The 11838-nt window shown below is 43.4% G+C and overlaps 1 long non-coding RNA gene across 1 annotated transcript in view; it reads right to left on the bottom strand.

The window, feature by feature from the left end:
• Nucleotides 1-210: 210 nt before the first annotated feature.
• LOC108798028 overlaps nucleotides 211-11838 on the bottom strand; it is a 20616-nt gene continuing 8988 nt past the window's right edge. Inside the window, exons 2-3 of the long non-coding RNA XR_001941924.1 lie at nucleotides 5656-5725; nucleotides 211-239 (exon numbers count right to left, since the gene is read on the bottom strand). This is a non-coding gene — a long non-coding RNA (uncharacterized LOC108798028). The remainder of the gene's footprint in view (nucleotides 240-5655; nucleotides 5726-11838) is intronic.

The following is an 11838-nucleotide window of genomic DNA, read 5'->3' as shown; positions in this document are numbered from 1 at the left end:
AGAGCAGCTGTGCTGGGAATTATGGGAGGCTGATGTCAGAACACATTCAGGTATTTATACTAGTTCTATGGAAAACTACTTTATTTTTTTTCTTTAAAAAAAACATACCTGAATTAAATGGTGATTTTTATACATGTAGGTGACATATTGTGGGAAAAATTACTCACCAAGAGGAGCATCTTCCCATATTCTGACACTAGCAGGAATGCTTCCAAACTGAGGTCTATTGTTTGCAGACACTAAAAAAACAAAGAAACACATAAAAATTATAAACTACAGGGATTGGCATATCCTATTTTCTGTAGTACTTTGGGATTAGCTGTCTCAGCTCGCAAGTAGACATATGACACATGATACACGGCTGTGACATTCAACAGTAAGGTGGATGATAGATCTGTAAACTGTGTTATAGAATAGGTTTAGACTCTAGAGGGAAAATTAACATATTTATGAGATTACTTATTTGAGTCCAACTGCCTTAAAGTGACACTAAACTCAAGAGTTAAATCTTTCAAATGCATTCAAGCATCCTAACTATTTACAATACAATGTATCTTATATGTGTATCGCTTGGCTCTTAATTCTCAAATCATCTCTGAATTGGTGCTGACACTGTCCTTCCTTCTGGAGGGTGGCTACTTTTGTTCCCCATGGTCCCTGTGTGTGTTGTAAAGTAGCCACCGCGCCAAGCTCTCTCCTGTGATGGGCTACAATCTCACATTTAGTTTAGTAATTTGTATTGAGGTTGTTGTCCATCACGGAAGAGAGCCTGGAGTGGTGGATACTTTACAATACACGCAGGGACCATGGGGAACCAAAGTAGCCCCCCTCCAGAAGGAAGGTCAGCACCAGTTGAATACTGAAAAATGGCCTGGCCAGGAAGGGGGTGAAACACTATGGCCTTCAAGTGGTTAATAGTTAAGGTACTTCAATGCATTTTTAGGATTGAACTCCTGAGTTTAGTGTCATTTAAATGTCATTTTTTAGATGACTACAATTCAGCTTCAATAAGGCTACACATTACTTCATCATATTAGGGTTCTGGGTTTAGGATTTAGTGTAGACGTGTGCGATTTGTTTTGTTCCGAATTGACATTTGTACGCATTTATGCATATTCAGACATTCGGATGCATCCAAATTTCCGAATTACAGAAGTAACGAATCTAAACGAATCCGAATGTTTTTGATAACGAAATTCGGATGCATCCAAAATGTTTTCCGAATTAATTTGGAGTGGAACAAAAGACCGGAGAGCTGTGTTTATTCTGTGACAGCTGCCTGCCTCTTTCTTGACATTTGGGAGCATCCTGAATGTCAACAAAGTAGCAGAGAGCTGTTACAGAATGCAGTTTTTAACTTTCACAGTCGACAAAAACAATAATTTTTTGAAAAACAGTGTGCGGTTCCCTCCGGCAATTCATACCAGATCCTTTAGGTCTGGTAGGAATTTTTTAGGGGGGTGTTTTAGGGGGGACACCAACGGCAAAAAAAAAAGCGTGGGATCCCCCCTAAAATCTCTTACCAAACCCTTGTAGGAGCAGAAGGGGTGAGCGTGCGCCTCCCCTCCTGCACCAATCAAGGCCACATGCCCTCGACATGGGAAGGGTGCTTTGCCAGGAGGAACCCCTGGAAAAGCACTTTGTCCCCATGTCAGTGAGGGCAAGGGCCTCTACCCCACGACCTTGTCCTGGTGGTTGTGGGGGTCTGTGGGCAGGGGAGCTTATAGGACTATGGGGGCCACCCAGATCCCGCCCCCCCTCATGAATGAGTAAGGGGTAGTTGTTACACATAAACAGTAAAATAGTAAAAAAACACACCACATTGTACAAAAAGTCCTTTATTTCAAAAATAAACAAAGGTTTTTGACAATTTATTAAAGAGAAAAACAAAAAATGTTCCACAATGTCAATCCAGCATCGATCACCTCATCCAGCAATGTAAATTGTCCCGCAGACCCAACAAAAGAAATACTTGCAGCTTGTCGCCCAACAAAATGCTTACATTGGGCAGTGGGCGAGAAATAAACAAACTAGAAAAACTAGTTTGACTATTTTTGGTTGTGGGGACGCACTGGGGTCCCAGCGTGCATTCTAGATTGCTGGGCCCCCAGTGCATCCCAGCACCTTATTAGGAGGTCTTGGCTACCTCCAGGTACACCTGCATGCAATTTATCGACTGCATTTATATGCTCACACTTGGAGACTCGTATACATAGAGTTAGGACCACACCTTGCAGAGGTGCCTTGGCGCGGCGGTGTGGCTTCTACATATTTTTGGCCAAAAGTTTGTGCAACTAAAACCTCTGATTTTAATGCATACTGTTGACAGGGCAATTTGTTTGGTTGCAGGCTAGCTGGAGGGTAAAGCTGGGGATTTTCTGTGTTTTGTATTGTTGTAAGCCTTCCCAATGTGCTCCCTGCCAAACAGGCTGGTTATAGATTCATGCAGGTACCATTTTTTCTAGTTTGACTATTTTTGGTTGTGGGGACGCACTGGGGTCCCAGCGTACATTCTAGATTGCTGGGCCCCCAGTGCGTCCCAGCACCTTATTAGGAGGAGTTGGCTACCTCCAGGTACACCTGCATGCAATTTATCGACTTCATTAATATGCTCACACTTGGAGACTCGTATACATAGAGTTAGGACCACACTTTGCAGAGGTGCCTTGGCGCGGCGGTGTGGCTTCTACATATTTTTGGCCAAAAGTTTGTGCAACTAAAACCTCTGATTTTAACGCATACTGTTGACAGGGCAATTTGTTTGGTTGCAGGCTAGCTGGCAGGTGAAGCTGGGGATTTTTGTGTTTTGTAGAGAAATAAACAAAGCCTGCTATTGGCTATTTCAAATTGAAATAGCCAATAGCAGGATGGCTACTACTCTGCCCACTGCCTGATGTCAATCAGCAGAAGAGCGGACCTGAGACAGAACTTTCTCTTTCAGGTCTGCTCCTCTGCAAATCGACAGAAGGCAGTGTCTATTTTTGGTTGTGGGGACGCACTGGGGTCCCAGCGTACATTCCAGATTGCTGGGCCCCCAGTGCGTCCCAGCACCTTATTAGGAGGAGTTGGCTACCTCCAGGTACACCTGCATGCAATTTATCGACTGCATTAATATGCTCACACTTGGAGACTCATATACATAGAGTTAGGACCACACCTTGCAGAGGTGCCTTGGCGCGGCGGTGTGGCTTCTACATATTTTTGGCCAAAAGTTTGTGCAACTAAAACCTCTGATTTTAACGCATACTGTTGACAGGGCAATTTGTTTGGTTGCAGGCTAGCTGGCAGGTGAAGCTGGGGATTTTTGTGTTTTGTAGAGAAATAAACAAAGCCTGCTATTGGCTATTTCAAATTGAAATAGCCAATAGCAGGATGGCTACTACTCTGCCCACTGCCTGATGTCAATCAGCAGAAGAGCGGACCTGAGACAGAACTTTCTCTTTCAGGTCTGCTCCTCTGCAAATCGACAGAAGGCAGTGGGTGGCAACAATAGCCAGCCTGCTATTGGCTATTGCAAATTGCAATAGCCAATAGCAGGCTGGCTATTGCTCCACCCACTGCCTGATATCAATCAGCAGAGGAGCGGACCTGAGACAGAACTTTCTGTCTCAGGTCCGCTCTTCTGCGAAAGCAATTGCCAATAGCCATCTTGCTATTGGCTATTTCAAATAGCAGGATGACTATTGCTCCGCCCACTGCCTGTTGTCAATCAGCAAAGGAGCGGACCTGAGAGAGAAAGTTCTCCCTCAGGCCTGCTCCTCTGCTGTTTAACAGAAGGCAGTGGGCGGAGCAGTAGCCATCCTGCTATTGGTATCGATTGCCGGGTGGAACTGCACGCTGTTTTTTGTTTCTGCGGACTGTCAAAAGTTAAAAATAAAAAAGTAAACATTTAATGTCACTTTTCTGCAACATAATGATAATTTTTAAATCCTCCGAAACTTTCAAACCCAAATCCAGAAAAACAAAATAAGAAAACATCTGATCGACCGCTTCTACTGTAAGGTCGTACGACTTTTGTCTTCCAAGCACGCTGGAAAACCTGCTGAAAATCGTACGATTTTTGGCGGGTTGGTGGCGTGGTTGGAAAACGAATGCTGCACCGGCCGGTGTGCCCACTCAGCACTGCAATCATCGGAATCACCCTTATTAACCCCCCCACACAAAATTATAATACACTCAACCCCTTCCCCGAGCCTCCTCACCTGTTAACGTCTTTGCAGGGAGGAGGCTGTGAGCAGGATCGATCCCTGGTTTATCTGTGAGCGATTACAGAGGTCTGCAGCAGCCCTCACTATCACACCCAGATAGCCAGGCATCGATGCTGCTCACAGACATTTTTTCCTTCGCCGGAGCTGAGAACTGTCAGAGCTCCGGCCGAAGGAAGCCGGTAACTGACAGGAGCTGCTCTGCTCTCAAATTTTAAGCCCTGCTATAGTCTATATACTATGCCACCCAGTGCAACATTTTGTTGTGAATGCATAAAGCAGAACTTACTTATTCTTTTTATGTATTGCCACTGAGGTTGACAGTAAGTAAACTTGCCTTGTCCACAAAATAATTCTCTGATCTGTTAATGTGGTGTTTGGGATAGTATTGAGGAAATCCAAAATTGTATTATAGTGAGTAAATCTATATTACCAAATTGGTGCCATATCCCAATATGGGTTTGATGCATATGGTACCTCCTTTAAATTTACTCTCTTCGCATCCTGACTGATGTGATATGGCTTGTACTATCTTAAGAATTTGCTAAGCAGTGCCAAGATCAAGCATACTAAAAGCTTCTGGTTTGTCGTTGCCACTTGTTGGACAGCAGCCTACAGTACACATAGTAAATGGTGAGTTTTGCTTTTGTTTTGCCTTTTCCCTGCAGAAGAGTAGATAAGTCTGACATAAACTGACACTTTTCTGCTTAACAAGTTTCAGGGTAGCCAGCTGGCTTTTATACAGCAGAGAGGATGTAATAGATCCGCAGGATAAGAACCAGAGGGTTATGTGTAGTGGACATATTATAATCAGTTTTAATGCATGCTATAGGTGTTCCCTCAGGATGGTCCTCTTTGCAATGCAAAGCATGTACATAGCTAAAGCTGGCCTTGTTTGGGTCAGCATGTATTATAGTCATACGATTTAATATATACATTCAGTGATAATAACTAAAATATTATACATAGTTAGTTCCACAATGCATAGGGCTATTTGTATGCACATATTCTCCCTTTTTAGCCAGTGACGTGCGGCACCTCTTGCTCGGGGTGAGGCATTCCCCAGCCCCACCCCACCCCCGGCCGAACCCCCCGCTGGCCAAAGCTCCTCCTCTGCCAACCAAAGCTCTGCCCCCCAACCCATCCCCAAGATAGTGTAAAGGAGGAAGGGAGGAGACAGGGAGGAGCCTCCTCACCGCTGAGGCTCCGTGACAGGTTACACAGCGGGAAGGATTTCCCTGCTGTGTAACCTGTTAGATGCCGATCTGAATGGAGAAAAAGCTGTCAGCTTCAGACTTTTTGCTCCATAATTCTAGGTGAGGCTCTGCCTCACTTGCCTCCCCTGACCGCACGTCCCTGCTTTTTACAGATCTCCTAACATATTCTTTGATCCGAATGGATAGAAGTTTGTGTTCTTTTATGCAAAACTTTTATGATATATAAAATTCACCTTGACCTCCACCCATAAGGAGCAGCGGGATCAGAAACAGAATGTAGACCATTCTTCCAGCATTTGCAGCCTGTAAAAACAAATACTGAGTGGTAAGATATAATTGTTATATATTTAGAGGATTTTAGCATTAAAGCATTTAAAAGGTCATGCAAAATGTACCATTCTGGTAAATAAACACTTTTAAAACTCTCCATTTTGTCCTAAAAATTGCCTGCATTTTTGGTACAAATATATAATGACCTGTTTGAACCCAATATATTAATGTTAAAATATCTATCATGAAACTTTATAGGGAATTTCCCATCAAATAATTTGCAACCCCATTGAAGTAATACGTAGAGCTCCTCGCTAATTCCAGCCAGTGCTTTTCAGTTCTAATTTTTGATAACAAATCTCACCTGCATCTAAGCCTTTTTTTAAACTGTGGTCTGTCCATTCCATTATTATTATTATACAGGATTTATATAGCGCCAACAGTTTGCGCAGCGCTTTACAATAAAAGGAAGACATTACAATCACAATACAATTCAAGACAAGATGGTAAGGAGGGCCCTGCCCCTGAGGGCTTACAATCTAAAAGGGAGGGACAAGTGATACATGAGGAGGTAGCTGTGTGGGGATGAATTGTTTGAGAATGTGATGGTTGAGCGGTTAGGTTGAGGTGGGATAGGCTTCCCTGAAGAGATGAGTATTATTATACTTACATTATACATTATAAAGCTACTCTCTGAGGTCCACTATTCCTGTAAGGTGCAGGGGCAAGAGGGAGGTAGATTCTCTGGACCTTTTCTTGTTCCTAATGGATCATTAGAGAAAATGGATTCAGAGAATCTCTTTTAAAGGGAAACCATTATGGTTGTGGAACAATTATATTTTCATTTTTTTTTTTAGTTTTTACCTTTTTTAACTAATAATTTATATTTATGTTTATACTAATTTATATCAAATGTTTATTTTACAAATTCATATTGACTGCAGGGTGCACCCATGACATTGGTGTCAGTCACATAGCATTATAGGTTGTCGAAAGAAAGCAGAGAAGAAGCTGCTTATTACGTATGGACAAACTCATTAACCTGTGAGTGGCAAAAGCAATGTTGAAGGTGTGTCTACTGTAAACTCTGATCCCTGTAAGCATTGCCAAGTTACTAAAAGCACAAATATCGAATTTGTGGCTGCTAATCAATAAAAATATGTTTCCCTGTGATATATCTATCCATCCTTTATCCCCAGCCATAGTGTCTAAAAAGTGAGCCTGCCAGGCAGACTTTTTACCATTTGGCAGTGTAGAAATTTTACAAATAGAGTGAGTGGGGGTTGGATTTGTGTGCATCTGCTATTTATGATTGACTCTCAAGTCTAGTAACATCTAATAAAGTTATCGACATAGTACTAAATATCAAATTCTTGTTAGACTTTGCACCAGTACTTTATGTTATTGTAACAAAGCATGTATAATATTAAAATCTCAAAAATCCTAAATTTCATAGATTATATAACCATTTCTCAGAATTTCTCTTACTTATGAGCTATTCAATCGGAATGAAGGGATAGAAAAGCTATCACAGTTTGTATCCAATGGTATAATATTGGTTAGAGTGGAATTAGTTGTAGCTGTTATATATATAAATGACAGGCTTTTCCTGTCATATGCTCTGTAAAGTTAGCTGCAGCAAACTTCCAAATGTAAAAATATATACAGTATATACTGTATTTCAATATTTATTCCTTATTTAAATCCTGACTAACCTCTAGTTCAGTGGTCACTAAATGACTGGATCGCAGTTACAAGGAAATTAATGATATTAGAACTGTTTATTTCAGTTACAGATGAGGTGATATGGACAGAGCAGGGGAGTAAAAGGGATATTTCAGGGGGTGATGGGGACAGAGCATGGGGACATGGAGTGATAAGGACAGCGCAGGGGAGAAAAAAATATTTTTAGGAGGTAATGCAAACAGAGTATGGGGACATACGGTGATAAGGACAGAGCAGGGGAGTAAAATAGATTTTTAAGGGGTGATTGGGACAGAGCATGGGGACATGAGGTTGTAGGGACAGAGAAGGGGAGAAAAGGAGATTTTTAAGGGGGTGATGGGGACAGAGCAGAGATTATTGAAGATGGGGACAGAACAAAGAGAAATAAAAGGGTTTTTTTTAAGGGGTGATGGGGATAGGGCAGGTTATGGCAGAAAATACTCCCAATGCGTTAGCACTGACGTTCCTCTTGTGATTCAGATCAGTGAATTTGTACTTATATATATCTTTGCCAAACATCATAAAATTCCCTGAATTTAAGTGCTAACTACACGTACAGGATACCAATTGCTTACTTCGTGAGGGGATAGAGCAGGTTATGGCAGACATTTTTCCCAATTACATATTTAGTTAATTCCCAGGTCTCCTTCATCCCCAGCACTATTTAGCTCCACGTGCCGGATATAGAGGGAGGGGTCATGTGAGGGTCAAAGGTGTGATGCTTCATTGGCTTACATTAGCTTACACCCAATTGCCGGCTGGGAACTCCATGCATCAGCTAATAAGTGAGGCAATCAGCACTGAAGCCACCGGAAGTGCCCAAAACCGTAACTGTCCGAAAACCGGACGTGCGCTGAAACACGTGCAACAGCCATCCCACGGGAAGTGATGCAGCTAATTGGATCTAGCTCACCATATAAGAACGAGTCTGCCCTTGCTCCTTGCTGATGGTCTTTCTCAGCTAGTTGTTCCTGTGCCTGCTCCTGCTTTGCTTCCTGTGACCCAGTTTGTTTTTGGACTTTGCTATTTTGGATTGCTGCCTGCCCCTGACCTTGGCCTGTTTCTGAACTCTGCTTTTGCCTTTCCATTGTGTACCCTGCTGCCCGGCTGGCTACGACTTCTGGCTCCCCTGACCTCGCTTCAGTCTCCCGTCTCTGCCTGGATGCCATCCGCTCAGAGGACTTCTGGACTCATCCTGCACGGCACTGGTGCTCTTCGCTGTCTGCCTGCTCCCTGTCCCTACTTCCAGAGGTAGAGAGACGCGAGCCGCAAGAGAAGCCTCCTCGCCTTCCGGTCTCTTACCAGGTACATGACACCAAACCATAGTTTAATGCTCTGGACAAATTGTTCCCCTGCCTGGGTTTTCCCCTCCTGGTCCATCTTAAAATCACCTATTTCTCCAGTGTTGCTTTGTTAATTTAGGGGCCACTTCTGGGCTTGCTTCTATTTTCCTGGCGCTGCCCCTCCTTGTCATGGAGGAGAGACTTGAATGAAGTGATTTCAAGCCTATACTACATGTTGGATTGGGAGTGGTGCTGCCGCACTGAAAGAAGAGAGCACAGAAGCGTGTCTAAAAACACTGATCCACCATGGAGGCCTGGCATGCAGCAATATATTATACAGTAATGCAGAATATCACCAGCTATAGAGGACTACAAATCCCAGGAATACATTATACAGCAATGCAGAATACCACCAGCTATAGAGGACTACAAATACCAGCAAAACATTATACAGCAGCACAAAATATGATGAAGCTACATATTCTGTGTTGCTCCAGGGTGGTGGCCTGATGTCTTCAGGGTCTCAGAAGGCTGTGCGGAGTCTCAGGTGGGCTGTGGGGGTCTCAGGTGGAGTGTGGCGGTCTCATGTGGGTTGTGGGGGTCTTATGTGGGCTGTGTGCAGTCTCAGGTGGGCTGTGGGGGTCTCAAATGGGCTGTGCAGAGTCTCAGAATGGCTGTGCGAAGTCTCGGGCGGGCTTTGGGGATCTCAGGTGAGCTGTGCCGAGTCTTAAGTGGGCTGTGCGAAGTGTCAGGCGACCTGTGGGGGTCTCAGGTGGGCTGTGCAGAGTCTCAGGCGGCCTGTGAGGGTCTCAGGTGGGCTGTTCGGAGTCTCAGGTGGGCTGTGTGTGGTGTCTCAGGTGGGCTGTGCGGGGTCTCAGGTGGGCTGTGAGGAGTCTCACGCAGCCTTCGGGGTCTCAGATGGGCTGTGCGGAGTCCCAGGTGGGCTCTGGGTTTAATTTATTATTATTAATCATTTTTATTTATTTTATTATTTTTTACTTTTTATGATTTTTTTTCATCTTTTTAAACTTTTTTTCACTTAACTTTATCCCTATCACATAGGGGATAACAAACCCCTGTGTGATAGCATTCAGAGGTGACAAGTTCTCTTTATGAGCTTGCCCTCCAATACAGAAGATACAGCACATGTACAGCTCCAATTGTGACAGCTGACACAGGAGCGCTGCGAGTACAGTGGTCCTGTGTCACTGATCACAGAGCAGAATGGTGAACGGATGTTCTCCACTCTGCTCCACGCTCTCCATCCTGAAGGCATTTGCCCTGGTCCAGGGTCCCCAGTAGAGCGGGGAACCCCGAAAACCACGGCGCAGAGGGAGGCGGGGGGCGGACCATGGAGGGGTAGGGGCATACAGGCCGGCTGCATACAAGTGATTTCAGTGGCTGTACAGGGGCTCCCCCACTCTACATTTAGCCCTGCTTGTCAGACCCCCCCTTCGCTATGCCACTGCAGTTCTGGGTCCGGCCCTGGCTAGGCCCCCTCACAGCTGTGCCTGAGGCGAGTGCCTCACTCGCCTCACCCTTTCTACCTCCCTGCCTCTGCTTCAGTCATTGGCTGCTAGGACCACTGGCTTTCTAGCAACCAATGACATCAGGCAAGCAGGGCCAGCTCCTCAACTACAAGGGATCTGGGTGGGGTGCTGTAATTGTACACCACCCCAAATGGTTGTCGGGTCCTCCACTCCTCTGGGGAGCCGAGGACCACAACACACAATGTCAGGATGGAGAGTGGGAGTGTCCATCCCCTGATCTGCTCTATGGTCACTGAAGCATGAAGCGCTGCTATCAGCACTTAATGCTTCAGCTGTCAGAAGCCAGCTGAAATGCCGGTTATCAGAAGGTGAAGCACATTCCTGTACTTCATTGTCTGTGTTGGTGGTACAGGGGAGACATTAGGAGTCTACCAGACTCCTAATGTCTCCATAAACAGAACCTGTCACCTCCAAATGCTGTCGCATAGGGGCTTGTTATCCCCATTGTGATAGCAAAAGTAAAAAGAAATGTTATAAAATGTTATAAAAAAGGTGATAAAGTAAAAAGAAAATCAAATAAATACAAATAAAAAAAGTGACTTAAAAGTAAAAAATAATAAAATAAAAAAGGTGACATGTAAAAAAAAGTAAAAAACAATCAACAATACAAATAAAAAAGGTGATAAAAAGTTTAAAAAATTATAAAATAAAAAAGGTAAATATAAAGTAGAAAATAACTTCTGATTCAAATGAACACGGCATGTAAGACATGTATCACTTTATAAATAATGATAAAGTTATTGCGGAATCACTAGACCCATAGATATCTGAACATTGCTCTGGTCCAAGTTAATTTATACTGCTTATAAAACATGATTATTCAGACAAAGATGGAGAAGGTGTAATGCTTCTTGTAGTAAATTGTCCAATAAAACTACTGTATTTGGAAATCTGTAAACACTATTAATAACTATACTAACCTAAACATTTGGTATGTAAAGTTTTACATATTCTGTGATTAAGTCAGGGAATTTATAACTGCGAGTACAAAAAGAGAATGTCTAAAAGAAATGCAATGTGCTTAAGATTAATTCAATATTCATTGGATAGTATAAAGTGTAGTGTAAAAATAGTGTAAAAATGCCCCTCTCATTTTTATAAAGGTTCTCATTTATTCATTGGAACAGTACCTTGCAAGGTAGGTGGGCTGCAAAACCTTCCCACCTTGCAGGGCACCTTGTCACAATTTTGGGGGACAAGGACCTCTTTCCCACATCCAGTCCCCAAGAGGATGTGGGGGTTAGTAGGAGGGGGCATTTAAGAATCTTTATAATTAAAGGGCCCCCCAGGTATCCACCTCTCCCACTTTGACCATATTTAGTCAATGATGCTTGCTGGAAACCCCAACTGTTTTGTTTACATACAGCAGCTGGGCATTCAGGTGAGAGAACTGGCCAAATATGGAAATTACACCTTATGTGTATACTTCAACCTGAACCCAAATCTAATCCCTAAAGACAGGTAGCAGGAGAACTGTAGGCTTAGTCAGAACACTAAAAGTGACCAGTGCTGCATGATGGATATAGGTTATTAGGGAAGCAGTGCAATAAATTAACAGATAAGCTTCTTTTCTGCTGACAGTGACTGT

This window comes from Nanorana parkeri, unplaced genomic scaffold, assembly GCF_000935625.1.
Source record: "Nanorana parkeri isolate BGI_ZX_2015 unplaced genomic scaffold, ASM93562v1 scaffold1383, whole genome shotgun sequence".
NCBI lineage: Eukaryota > Metazoa > Chordata > Amphibia > Anura > Dicroglossidae > Nanorana > Nanorana parkeri.
The sequence above is the reverse complement of the archived record's forward strand: the minus strand, read 5'-3'. Positions and strand labels throughout refer to the sequence as shown.